The 14,404-nt window shown below is 37.3% G+C and overlaps 2 pseudogenes; both read left to right on the forward strand.

The window, feature by feature from the left end:
- The first annotated feature begins 480 nt into the window (after nt 1–480).
- The window catches only part of LOC100355870 (superkiller complex protein 8 pseudogene), a 36,127-nt pseudogene continuing 22,203 nt past the window's right edge, over nt 481–14,404 (forward strand).
- On the forward strand, nt 11,843–12,013 carry LOC127493289 (U2 spliceosomal RNA; annotated as a pseudogene).

Raw genomic sequence — 14,404 nt, forward strand, 5'->3', positions numbered from 1 at the left:
ATTATTCATTTAGAAAAGAAGAGAGAGAGAGAGCTCTTGTCAGATAGTTCACTCCTCAAATGCTTGCAACAGCTGGGCTAGGTCATGGCTGGGCCTGAGCTGAAGTCAGAAACTCATTAAGATTTCCCATATGTGTGGCAAAAACCCAATTACTTGAGCTTTCATATGCTGCCTTCTAAGTTGTATGTTACCAAGAAGTTGAAACCAGGAGTTAGAACTAGGAATTGTATCTAGGAACTTTAGTAAGGGAGATGGGCTTCTTAGCCACTAAAAAATCTGTTCCGTACATCTAGATCTGTGTTATCTATAATATGTTTGTGTGTACATTTTTTTTCTGTGGTGAGCCAGACTTTTGAGTGCTGAGTCAAGCTGACAGTTATGCTTATTCATAAACTTACAAAAAAAGCTTCTACTATGTATCTCCTGTAAACTGTTTTCTTCAGATTGGAAAATATTTGGGAGTTTCAAGGTGGCTGAACAATGAGAACTTATGCTGACTTCGGCCAAAGAAAGATACCAGAAAACCAAAGGAAGGATCTTGTTCTCAAGAGATTAAGAGAAATTTTCAGTGGAGGATGGACAGAACAGAGAATCTATGGGGCAGTGAGGAAAGAGAACAGACACATCAATACCAGCCACTTCTACATCTACACAGCCAGCTACTGGATGGGAAGCACCATCTTCTCAGGACAAGGTGAGAGGAAGCTGCCAAGACATTCACAGCCCCCTCCATAGAGGTTTTGACCGAGGGAGAATTCTACAATCTGCACTGGCTTTGGGTTCAGCATGGGGAAGGATTGAGGGGCTGGGTGACTACTTTATTCCAAGAAGGATGACAAATCAGCTTCATACACCTCGCTCCATCAAAGCGTGAGGCTCAATTTGCTGAAGTGTAGTTGCCACTGAACTTTGCTCTGACTTAGGGAACAGCTTGTGCCAGGAACGGAGCTGCTCACAGGGTGCAGGGTGGCCCCTTCACAGCCTGTGACAATGTAAGATGGGCACAATCCATAGAGCTGAGTGGATTGTGGGTTGTGGCTGAGTTCCCATGCATCCATCAAGTCTGGCTGAGGAAACTCAGACCTCACTGCATATTCATGAAAACCCCTTAGAGGACCCAGGGGACTAGTAATGAGTGGGTATATGCAGTGCATATACCTGAGTAGGAAGAATGCTCAGGCACTGTGAACTCTCTAGGCTGTGATTCAGCTGGTTCAACCTGACAGAGAGAAGGGCAGGCACTGTGAACACACCAGCAAGATCCAACATCACATACACCTACTAATGTTAGCAAGAAGAACTCCACCAAGCCCAACTTGTTTATCACTCTGGACTCTTGCTCTACCCATTAATAGGGTCCAGAGCTCCCTGGCCCCACCCAACACACACCCCCGAAACTCTCTAGTAAGTCTTAGGTATTCTACTGAGACACTCAGGCACATTTCCAGTAATAAAGCCTTCAATAATAATAATAATAATGATAATAAACAAATCCCAGGGGCCTGCACTGTTGCATATTAAACTGTTGCCTGCCAAATCATTGAGCACCCATTGCAGGCTTAGCAGCAGAGTTGTGTGACAGTACCCCTCAGATCATGCTGAAAATCCTCCAGCAGCAGATCTTCAAGATCAGCATTGACTCCAAGGAGACAGTGAAAGTACTGAAAGAGAAGATTAAATCTGAAAAGGGGAAAGATGTCTTTCCTGTGCAGGTCAAAAATTAATTTATGCAGGAAAATACTCAGTGATGACATTGCACTCAAAAATATATACAACTGACAGGAAAAACTTTGTGATTGTTATGGTGACAAAACCCAAAGCAATGACAAGACCAGCACCAGCTGCAACCAACATCAAATCCTGCCACCACTACCACAGTTAGTTCTTCTATAGCAACAGCTGTAACACTGGACACAACACTGGGTACTGCTTTGGCTCCCACTTCATGCCTGCATCCATTGCTCCAGCATCAACAACATCTTCTCAACCTGCACCTGCTGGTGGAACTAAGAAATAGAAACCTGCGGAAAAGTTAGCAGAGACACCAGTAGCTACTAGTCTAACATCAACTGATAGTACCTCAGGAGAAGAAAGACATACAGGACAACAAAATTGGAAAGGAAGAAGCCAAAATATCTATGTTTTTAGATGGCATGATGTTGTATATGGAAAACCTATTAACTCCACCAAATAGATTTTAGGACTTATAAACCAATTCAATAAAGTTTCAGGTTACAAAATAAACACACAGAAATATTAGTTTTTCTACACTCTTAATGATGAATTTACCAAAAGAGAATTTAAAACAGAAATTCCATCCACAATAGCCACAAGGAATAAGTGAAACCAAAGAAGAAAAAGATTTCTGCAATGAAAATTACAAAACATCAATGGGAGAAATCACCAGGGACACAAAAAAATGTAAAGATATCCCTTGTATATGGACTGGAATAATTAATATTATTAATATGTCTATACCACCTAAGCAATCTACATCCTCAATGCAATCTCTATCAAAATAGCAATGCATTCTTCAAAGAATTAGAAAAAATGTTAAAGTTGATATGAAATAACAAAAGACCTAGAATAGCAAATGTGTTCCCAGGCCAAAAAAAAAAAAAAAATCAAGCTGAAGGCATCACAATACCTGACTTAAAAGCATACTACAAAACTATGAAATAGCATGGTGCTGTCATCAAAACCAACAAATAGATCAATTGAACTTAATAGAGTGCAGGAAATTAACCCATGTACAGATAGACAATTGGTTTTTGGAGAAAGGGTATGCTCTTTAATAAATGCTGGCAAAACTGGATATATATATATATATATATATATATATATATATATATACACACACATATATATATGTAGAAATGTATCTATGAACTCCATTGAGTCTGCTCTCAGTATTAATATCACATTAACATGAAATTAAAAGAGTATCTTTAATAAATTTGGATGTTAGCCATAAAATTTCTTTTTAATACATTTAACAAAACAGCTCCCTAGTATCCTGAGAATGTACAATTTTAAATATATATTAATTTTTTAAGTGAAGAAATTGGAAAATAAAGAAAATGTGGTATACATCTATCGTGGAAATTTACTCAGCTATAAACAAGAATGAAATTATTTCTAACATTTCTAACAAAATGTATGCAACTAGAGATCATCCCACTTAGTGAAATAAGCCAGACCCCGGGCCAGTGCAGTGACTCAGTGAGTTAAAACCCTGGCCTGCAGCATTGGCATCCCATATGGGTGCTGGTTCAAGACCCAGCTGCTCCTCTTCCAATCCAGCTCCCTGCTATTGCTCCTGGGAAAGCAAATGAGAATGACCCAATTCCTTGGGCCAGTACACCCACATTGAACACCTGGAAGAATTTCCAGCCCCTGGCTTTGAACTGGTGTAGCTACAGCCATTGTGGCCATTTGGGGAGTGAACCAGTGGATGGAAGACCTCTCTCTTTCTGTCTCTACCTCTCTGTAATTCTTTCAAATAAATTTAAAAAGTCTAAAGTAAAAGATAAGCCAGACCCAGAAAGAGAACTGTCACTTTTTTTTTCCTTTGGGGTACGTAACATATAGAAAGAGTATAACAATTATATTTGGTATATATTTATGAATACTGCTTCATTGAATGATACCATGTAAATGACAATATACTCTTAGCTCATGCATTAAAAAAGAAGAAATGGGGGAAGGGAATAGAGAGGACTCTGGGGGTGGTAGTAATGACTTGTTCTTAACTTGGTTTTAGATATGAGTGTGATCAGGTGACACAAAAATTCCCATTTATCTGTACACATGTTGCCTTTCTTAGTAGGTATTTTAACAAAATGTTTTTTTGAGAAAATATAGACAGTAAGAACAATGGACATTTTTCATTTACCCAATCTACAAACACCTAATGAATACGTACGTATAATGTCTTAGACTCTGTAGTAAGAACTTAAGTACAGAGAAATGGATAAGTCATTACTCTATATTCTAAAGCATGATATGCAGTAGAGGAGCTGTAGAAAGTCTTGGAGGAGGCCTTATAACCCCTGCTGGATTTGGCAAAACACTCAATATCCATATTTTCTTCTCTGTCAAACCTAATCTGCAGTAGATTTAAATTTGAAGTGGTTCACATAAAAATCTTTCAGGACTTGGTTCCTTCTAACATATGCCTCATCCATTTTAAAATCACTTCATGGTGTTTCCAACAAGGAGGTCTGGAGAGCACAGAGGTGTAATTAGTTCTGCGCTAAATGGAGATGGAAAACTAGAGGAAATTTCTAATAGCTGTTCTGATCATTGCTTTTGTATTTGAGTTGGAACTTGAAATACTATGAGGATTAAAAATGAGTAGAAGTGTGGAAGAAACAGCATTTCAGTTTGTGGGAATAGACACATAATGAGCATTAAATGTTATTAATTTTTTATCATGCACTAATCACATTTCTTAGGTCACAGAAAGGAGATAAATGTCAGGGATGACATTTTAAAAACTGGCTTCAAGGGTAATGGGTGACGGAGCAGAGTGTGACTCCCAAGTTTCCCTTCCAAAAAAGAATGTTCTATCTTTCAAGCTGGCTTCCATAAAGGCAGGTATTTAAAGAGAAATGATCAGTTGATTCACCATTGTCACTACTCACAGTGGTTTATATTATATTCTCTACCAATAACATAGTTTTGGTCTAACTATTTTTTAATACATTTATGTTGATATTTCGTCTTTCATAGCCCAGTATCTAAATTAAAGCACTTTCTCTGAAATCCACTTTTTTCTATGTATATACATGTATGACTGCATAATATATGTATATAATATATACATATAATATAATATAACATATAATATATGTATGTATACCATGTGCCCATAAATAGATACATAATATCCACAACCTGGACACCAAATTTGCTTGCTGTTTCTACCTGTTGGCAATGTGTATATAGGTGCCTAACAGCTTTACTGAAGTTTGGATGAGTGATAACCAATAACATAATTTTTTAGAATAAAAGTTCTGTCCTATTTGTGTTAACAAACTTAGAAAAAATTATATCTAAAAAAGAAAATGGGTGGTTAATTTCTTACAAGAAGCAAATGGCTTGAACATTCCCAAGACACTGGTGGCATTACCGTGGCTCTAGACCAGGCTGCTTCTTTTTTTAACTGAACCACTTCCACCTCTTGGGAATCATTGCTTTGACTGCGTTTTGTCTTCAAGATCACTGGTAAAATGATGTGTCATCTCCTTTTACAATTCTTACAAGAAATGCTTCAAGACCTTAATATCGCTTGTTAAAAATTTCCATGGAAAGTTTTGCTCTTGTCTGTAGCTGTCCTGTGTGCAACAGTTTTGGCTCCCAATGGGGAAAACCTTTGTTCCACTTTAATTTTTTGGTCAGAGTATGTAAGTTTAACATCCATTCTGTTGGCTATTATTTTTCCTGCTTATCTTGGGTCCTATTGCAGGGATGGGAAATATTTGTCCAGCAGGCCATGAAAGGGTGGCAAAATCATTTGATTTGTCCCTGCCAGGACAACCACAGGCACGACTCAAAATTCAATCATTTATATCAGGATAAATTTTAAAATGATAATTTGTACGGCCTGCAAATGATGTTATAAATATCCAAATATCCCTTGGCAGAAAGATGTTCTTCATGAAGAAGACAAGAATTTTCTTAGCTTATTGTTGTGAATGGTCTGCAGTTGCAGACTTAATTTGTTTCTCCCCTTACATTTGTCAATAGCTGATCTCCTTGGGGCATTATCCCTATCAACTTTCCATCAACTACCAATGATTTCACCATTGCTCCACACAAATTCACCATAAATTTCATATTTGTTCTTGCTTTAATTTAGCAGAATTTCTGTTCTTCTAATGGGGACTATTTTCAAACAGATGTCTAATCCTCCTTAGTGCATCAAATTGGATCTTCTTTCCACATGTATACCAAGTTAGTTTAAGTTTACTTTGATGCAAAAAAACCCTTTGAAATAAATACATTTTTTCATAATACAGATGTTCCATGTTTGCTTTGAAGTCCCTTTTCAAAATAACTGAATTGCCCCAGCTTCCTCAACACAAGCAAATTATGATATGAGGAAACTACACCAATTGTCTGCCTGCAAACTACTGAATGAAAATCAACTCTTGGAGAAATAAAATCACGAAGTTAATCATTTCTGCAAAATTTTAAAGTATAAACTATAATTAATAAATATAATTGCATGAATATATTATTAAATTAACAATATTTTCTCCTTAGGTCATATTTCCTCCCCAATCCTGATAAAATACTTATTACAAGGACATCCCTCTATCTTTGGTTTTTATTGTTCAATTTCCTAAAATTGCTTGATTCTTCATGGATATTTCTAGACCCTCTGAAACATAAAAGTTGCAGTTTAAATGATGGCAATGAGTAATGAAAGCCTGAGTGCATTTAGTGAACCAGAAAATTGAAACAAAGTTTCCATGAAAAAAAGTAATAGATGAGATGGGCATATGAATTTAAAGGGTAATATGAAGAGGTTCTTTCTCTTCAAAATACAATGAGAGCCTTATATTTATATTTCATTTGTAGAAATACAACTTATAAGAAGCTATCACATTGTTTTTCTCTTTAAACTTGCACACTCTTCAACCACTTGAGGAGCTGGTTTATCTGCTTTGTGACCAAATATTCCATTTTCAGGATTGGACGATAGAAACCATCCAGTCTGACTTTATCACATTAAACACGGAATCAAGTTTTCAGTTTAAGTCATGCCTAATTGAAAGGGCACAGAAGTAATTACAGATACATTAATCGTAACTTCTATTTCTAAAATCCTTTTAAGGTATCCAGATGTTTAACTTACTGAAGCACTTATTCATCCATTTCTCTTACATTCCAAATGAGTTCTTGAGTCTCTCTCCTCAACCTTCAAGAAAAATCCTTTTTCAACCGCTAGTCATCTGGATCATTCCTTCCACACATGGGCACAGATGACAAATGAAGAAAATGCCTTGGGCTAGCATGTTCATTGCTTATTACACTAATTTTATCGTTACCTTGTTGCATTATAGTGGTTGTCTGTCACACTGCCAGCAATTCCAACTGCTTTCTGTCTCAATTTCATCATCTGTGTAATGAAGACAATTAGAGTACTTCACTCACAGATCATTATAAAGATTAAAATTTTTAATTTTCAAAAATAACACAATAATAATGATTAGTCAATGAACCTTAGCTTAAATTACTGTCAATATTGTAATTATTACAACTGAGTTGGAGGAGACGTAGGGTATTATTTAAAGACTAAATCTTTTTTTTTATTATTTTTGACAGGCAGAGTGGACAGTGAGAGAGAGAGACAGAGAGAAAGGTCTTCCTTTTGCTGTTGGTTCACCCTCCAATGGCCGCCACGGCTGGCGCGCTGCAGCTGGTACTGATCCGAAGGCAGGAGCCAGGTACTTCTCCTGGTCTCCCATGGGGTGCAGGGCCCAAGCACTTGGGCCATCCTCCACTGCACTCCCTGGCCACAGCAGAGGGCTGGCCTGGAAGAGGGGCAACCGGGACAGAATCGGGCGCCCCAACCGGGACTAGAACCCGGTGTGCCGGCGCTGCTAGGCGGAGGATTAGCCTAGTGAACCGCGGCGCTGGCCCTAAATCTTTTTTGGAAAAAAAAAAAAAAAAAAAAAAAACACCTTGAAGAAAGACTGGCCCAAAGGAAATGAGTGATGCTCAATAATGGCAGGTGCCATCCACATGAACTTACATGGAACTGGCATGTTCTGAACTTGTGGCAACTCAGAAGAAATAACTGCTTTTTCTCACAAACAGGACAAGTGAAGGAAAGCAAAAGAAAGTGGAAAGAATATGAGCTGTGACACAGTATAGGCTGCATACGAATTTCTATCTGTTTCTTCTATCATTGCAACTTTGGGAGTTATTTCAACTTCTTGAGTGATAGCCTCATAATTTGCACAATAATATTCACAAGTAGAGGTTGTCTTGAGCATCATAATGATATGGCTTTTCGGCCTTTTGGCTAAGATCAAGTGTTGACCATCATAATAATACACAGACCTATTGTATATAAAGCAGATGACACATAGTATTGATAAAATAAATTAGGTCTTCTCTTCCTCTTGTTCTTCCTCTTCCTGCTCCTCCTATTCTGGTTCTTTCTTCTAAAAACTAAAGGGCAGAATTTTCTTATCTGGGTTGTTATCAGAAAGATAAAAGCAAAATAGAAAGAACCATTTACTATGATTTGGATATCTCCTCTAAAATGTATGTTGAAATTTATTTGCAATTGCAAAGTAAGAGCAGGAATCTTTAAGAGCTGATTAAGTTACACCCTCATGAAAAGATGATGCGATTACTGTGGGAATGGATTAGTCACTAGGGAAACATGTTCCTGTCAAAAAGTATGAAACGGACCCACTTTTTTTCTGTTTTGTCTCATGTGTGTTTGTTTGCTCTTCCATCATGTTAGGACATGGCATGGAGGCCTCTGCCAGATGCCAGTGCCATATTTGTGGGCTTCCCAGACTCCAGAGTCATGAGTCAAGTAAATTTGTATTGCTTATAAATTATCTAGGATGTGGTATTCCTTTATAGCAGCAGAAAGCAGATCAGGTAAATACTCATGGCAAGACCATGAAGTTGCCACATGGAGATTAGCAGGGTGAAAACAAATGAGAAAAATGAGCTATATGCTTGCAACTTGTGGCTATACTAGAGGACTAACTTATAAATGTCCAGATAGTAGATCAACTGAAACAAGCTTTTCAGATAAGCTGACTGTGACAAAAACAAAATTCTGAATTTTATGTAGGTATTTTAAATGATTTCTTATTATCTTGTAGTTCTTTTGTGAATTCCAGCTCATGTCCAAGGGGAAAAGATATAGGCTTGACCTAACATGCTAGAGGTGGAATTAAGGTAATGTCCTTTGGAGTAAGAGCTGGGTGGTATTGACATTGTAAGAAAAGCAAGATGATGCTAAGGAATAGGACAATGGCTGAATCATAGCTAGTTATTAACCTAGAGATTCTTCTGTTTCTGTTCATTGTAGATGGCAGTGTTTGGTTTGATAATTAGTAATCCCTTTTGTAAAGGAGGAAAAACTAATTCAGTTTCATGTCTAAATTCAAAATTACGGCTTTTACTCTTCTAAATCCACAAGTATGGACAAATATGAGATCTTCTCAGAGAGATAGAGACTTAAGAATAAGCATCTTTAGAGAAAGGTAGGCATACTTTCCATATCCATAAGTTATTTACTCAATTTTTAATATGCTCCAATGAAATATGTTTTAAAGAATCCTTTTGTTTCATACCAGTGATTCTCAGCTTAGGCTGTTTATTAGCAATCCCTTGGGATCTTTAAAAACAATTGTTCTGAGAATTGGTAGATTTTTTGAGGTTCCACCTGAACTAATATTAACTTAGTGCTGTGATTCACTGTCTAACACATTTAAACATGTGTTTTCATGTTTTAATTGGAATTTTTCGCCCACTGTCTCTAGGTTTGCCCTCTGTGGCGATGAAGGACACTTGGACATTGGCATAGAGAACAGTTGTCCAATTGTCTTTGAAAGTAAATCAACCCCTCAGGCTCTTCTCTGTGCTAAATCAAACTACTGCCTTTTGCTTCAGTTAGAAGCCTTTCTATCCTTTTCATTAATTTTGTAATTCTCATGAAGAATGCTTACAATTTTAAGTCTCTCAAAAAGTGAAAGACAAGAGTTTAAATAAAAAGAGACTATATTTTAATTTTGATGGCAAAATGTATTAACAATTTCTTTCTATTATTCCTTTTTCAAAAAATTCTTTGTATTTTAAATTATGTATTTAATATTTATATTTATTTATTACTATTTTTAAAGTAGTGATTGGCAACTGGTGTTTGGTGTACATTCAAGTATAATTCCATGTTTCCCCAAAACTTATTCTGAAGATTTGTCTAGCTTTTTGAAGTCTTCTATTGAGAAAAGACTACTTCAACTTTTTTATTAAATTTATTGGGATAAGAGAGGGCACTGCTTAGCAATACATTTTAAGGAAAGATTTTGTAGAAAGCCCATTTCTAACTTATTACTGTAACACTTAGGTATATTGAATTCCTGGTTTAAATTCTGCCTGAAGCTTTTCAAAGGGAAGTAAAGCAGGGGGAAAAAAAAGAAAAAAAAATACCTTAAATTCAAACTATTGAGTGGAGAGTAAAATTTTCCCAAAGCAATGAACCATTTAATTTCTGCTAATGTTATCTGGGGAAAATATTAATGGAACATACTAAGAAACTAGAATAAGCACTGTCTTTAGAGAAAAAAAATCTGATCCAGGGATATAAGAGCAGAAATATTCCTTTACAAACAGTCTTGAATAATTGTCGGTATTATTTACAAGTAAAACTTAATTTGGCAGAGAATTTTCAAGAATCCAGGGCTCTTTGGGATTTCATAATCTGCTCCAAAGTCAACAAAGAGGTATCTAAGTTGGGCAAGATCTTTATGCAGGGATAAACATGCTGATCCTTCAGTAAAGAGTAAATACCATTTTGAGATGTCAAATAAATAGCAATTTCTCCTTCCCAGATTTTCCTGTTGGTTTGTAAGTGAGGAAACAAATAAGCGAGCACACATGTGAGCATGCATATATATCCACTTAGAAACAGATTTGACTAAAATCTTTTGGATACTGCACAGATGGTAAGGCGATGAGGATTGAAGAATCACAAGAATCATAATGATGTTCTTACAACTAATCTTAAATTTTCTAATCCAAAGAAATACTCTTCTCACATAACAAGGACAAATATTACAATAAGACAAACATTTATTTTATATGTCTAAGATTTTTCATTTTGATTGCTCTGACAAATTCATGGACTGGAAGAGGACTCTACATAACATGGGGTCTGTGATGTATAGGAGAATGCAGGAAGCATAAAAACTGACAATTTATAAAATTAAGTTGTGAAAGTTACTAAGAACAACGTTACTAAAACAGATAACAATTTGAAGCTTATGTAACATGATCAAGTCAATAACTAACCTTCCATTTGAAATCAAGCAAGGCTATTTACCTTAATATTTATGATTAGAGTAAAAATTACATCATGTGAGTGCAATGATCTCCATTGTGTGAAGTCATAACAGGGCCTAATGCTAAAATCCTGTTTATGGACTTCCTGGGACATAGAGTTTCAGTATACAATTTTGGAGAAATCTTTCTTCACCTCTAATGGTGGGTCTATGGACACCATAGCACTAGCCCAGCACCCTGGATTTCTGACAATATCTGATAAGCCTGAAGTGGAATTTCATTTCACACTTAGTCAATCATACTTTCCTTTTTGTAAGGTTTATTTATTTATTTTAAAGTCAGAGTTAGAGAGAGAGAGAGAGAGAGAGAGGGAGAATCTTCCATCCACTGTTTCACTCCCTAGACGGCTGCAATGGCTAGGGCTAAGCCAGGCCAACACCAGGAGCCAGGAGCTTCATCCAGGTCTACCACATGGGTGACAGTGGTCCAAACACTTGAGCCATCCTCTGCTGCTTTTCCCAGGCCATTTGCAAGGAGCTGGATCAGAAGTGGCTGGGATTGAAACTGGTGCTGACAGGGGATACTAGCATTGCAGGCAGCAGCTTAAGCTGCTGCAACACAATGCTGGCCCCAGTCATGGTTTCCTTCACACGTGTGGACTGAAGGGCAGAGAACTTGGGCCTTGGATGTGAGTAATATTTAATGGCAGAGATCTGATGGAAGACCCAGAAATTGTTGATGCTGAGATTGCCTAGTTTTTGTTCCATCCTTTCTCAAGTGTTATTAATTTATTATTTTAATCGCTTCTCGGCCTTTTGGCTAAGATCAAGTGTAATTTATTATTTTAACAACTCTATAAAACATCCAATATCCATGTTAAATTGCCTTTTAGTATCGCAGTTTTCTTATGTTAGCTGTATTATTGAACAGAGAAGTCCATACTGAAAGGATCCATGACAGTATAGGTTAGGAAAATATAATACTTGGTTTACCTCCTTTGTTGCAGTTGAAAAAACATGCATTAGCAGAAACTGAGTCAGTCATGTAACACATAGAAAAAGACATGTATAGAAGCTTAATTCTTACTTTTGCTGAGCATGCTACTCTAATTCTTGGTGTTTACCTGGGTTACAATAAAGCTCATGAATGAAGGCCTGATGGTTTAGGAATCTGCCTACTCATTATGTTTCTTCCTATTGATGCTGAATTTCTCACTTTTCTTATTAGTCAATTTATATGAATATGTTCACTTCATGGCTGGAGCAAAAGGGCCCTAGATTGATGCACACATGCTCATCCAACTGAAGCCCCAAGTTAAGCTCTTGTGGATTGTTAATTATAAATAAAATGTCATTAGGTAGGAAAAATCCAAAAATTAATAAATGGATTAATTCAGCACATTTATTATTCTTAGTGTATGATAGGCACACTTGTAATTGCTGGGGAATGTAGCAGTGAACACAGATAGAAATCACTGCCTTCTTGTTGCTTCTCCTCTAGTGAGGAGAAAGACAACTAAGATGTGAATGTAGGGCCGGCGCCGCGGCTCAGTAGGCTAATCCTCCGCCTGCAGCGCCGGCACACCAGGTTCTAGTCCCGGTTGGGGTGCCGGATTCTGTCCCAGTTGCTCCTCTTCCAGTCTAGCTCTCTGCTGTGGCCTGGGAGGGCAGTGGAGGATGTCCCAAGTCCTTGGGCCCTGCACCCGCATGGAAGACCAAGAGGATGCACCTGGCTCCTGGCTTCGGATCCCAGGACGACTGCAGCACAGTGGCAGAAGCGGCCATTTTGGGGGGTGAACCAACAGAAAAGGAAGACCTTTCTCTCTGTCTCTCTCGCTGGCTAACTCTGCCTGTCAAAAAAAAAAAAAATATGTGAATGTAAAATACACAGTCTATTTTGTTACAGTACTACAAAGAAAAATATAGCATGGGAAGGAAAAACTATGTGCAATGTGATATTCTAGTTTTAGAGAGGGTACTTCATTGAGAGCATTTCATTTCAGTAAGCATCTGGAAGAAGTGGTTAGTCATACTTCTGGAGACGAACACTCCAGAAACTGTGACTAGCAAGTGCAAAGGCCCTGAGGCAATAATATTTCTGATTTGTGCAAAAAGACCAGCATTGCTGGTGCAGAATTAGTTAAAGGAATCAGTCATGGGAAATGAGGTCAGAAAGGTAAGGGGGAGAAAAGACACAGATCTCAGCGGTTTTTTATTGTTGACTTTGTCTTTTACTTTGTGGGAAATCAATGCAGGAATTTGAGAAGAGGGTAGATGTTGAAGGGCCTGTGATTTAATATCAGCCACTCCTGTGGTTACTTGAGGGAACTGCAGACGAAAAACAGGGAGATGAAACATTTGCCACCGCCAAGGGAAAATGAAGACACTGGAGGAAGGTGGGAAGATTTTGGTCTATTTTTAAGGAGGAGCTGACAGGGATTATTGATAAATTAGATATGGAGCCTGTGAAATAAATAGGGATTAAGAAGACCTCTGACGATTTTCATGTGAATGCCTCAAAAAATAGAGTTGTGATCGCCAATGAATAACCTAAGATTAAAATAGATCCTACAGGCTTTGTAAAAAAAAACTGCAATATGAGGTGACAGGAGTTAAGGATATTCCAAGCAGAATGTTCCCTAATTTCTGTCACATGCTCAGATATTTCTGAATGATCACATTAAGGTTATTCCTGAATTCGGCTCTGGTTTTCGTCCAAACTTCTGAGCAACACTATAGCCATCTGGGACTGCTCATCGGTATGTCTTCACCATCTTTCTAAGCAAGGTGAAATACATGGATTAATGATTTTTAAATTTTACAATACTGTCAGATGAGCCACATAAACTGACACCTGACTGCTTCTCCTGATTCTCCTATCAAATCATTGGTTTGTGAGTGAAACTTATTGTTTAAACATTAAATTTTAGTGACAGGGCTTGAATTAATGTTGTTCAATGCATTTCCCACACAATTTTGATACAAATGCTTCTTGGATGATTAATCATTTTGTTTAGGATTAAAGTTTATTCTTTATTGTTATTTTGCCAAGTATAGCAGAAGAGCATTTGACTAACAGTTAACAGAAAACATAAGGAATCAGAGCAATTGATTCAAATTCAACATGTTCTCATTTCTGTGCCAACTTCAAGTACATCTGTGAAAGTGATAATTTTTTCCCCAAAAAACGATTTCAGATGAGAGATTTATTTTGTTTTACTTTGCCCGAATAATAAACCATCTGCTCACTGACTCTGATTTTCTTTAAGCCCAAAAGAACACAGTGCCACCCTTATCTCTCGCCTCTGAGAAGACAGAGGTAGCAAAATCCTTTCCTGTTTAAAAGCATTGCCCACTTCCCA

Source organism: Oryctolagus cuniculus, chromosome 5 (genome assembly GCF_964237555.1).
Source record: "Oryctolagus cuniculus chromosome 5, mOryCun1.1, whole genome shotgun sequence".
NCBI lineage: Eukaryota > Metazoa > Chordata > Mammalia > Lagomorpha > Leporidae > Oryctolagus > Oryctolagus cuniculus.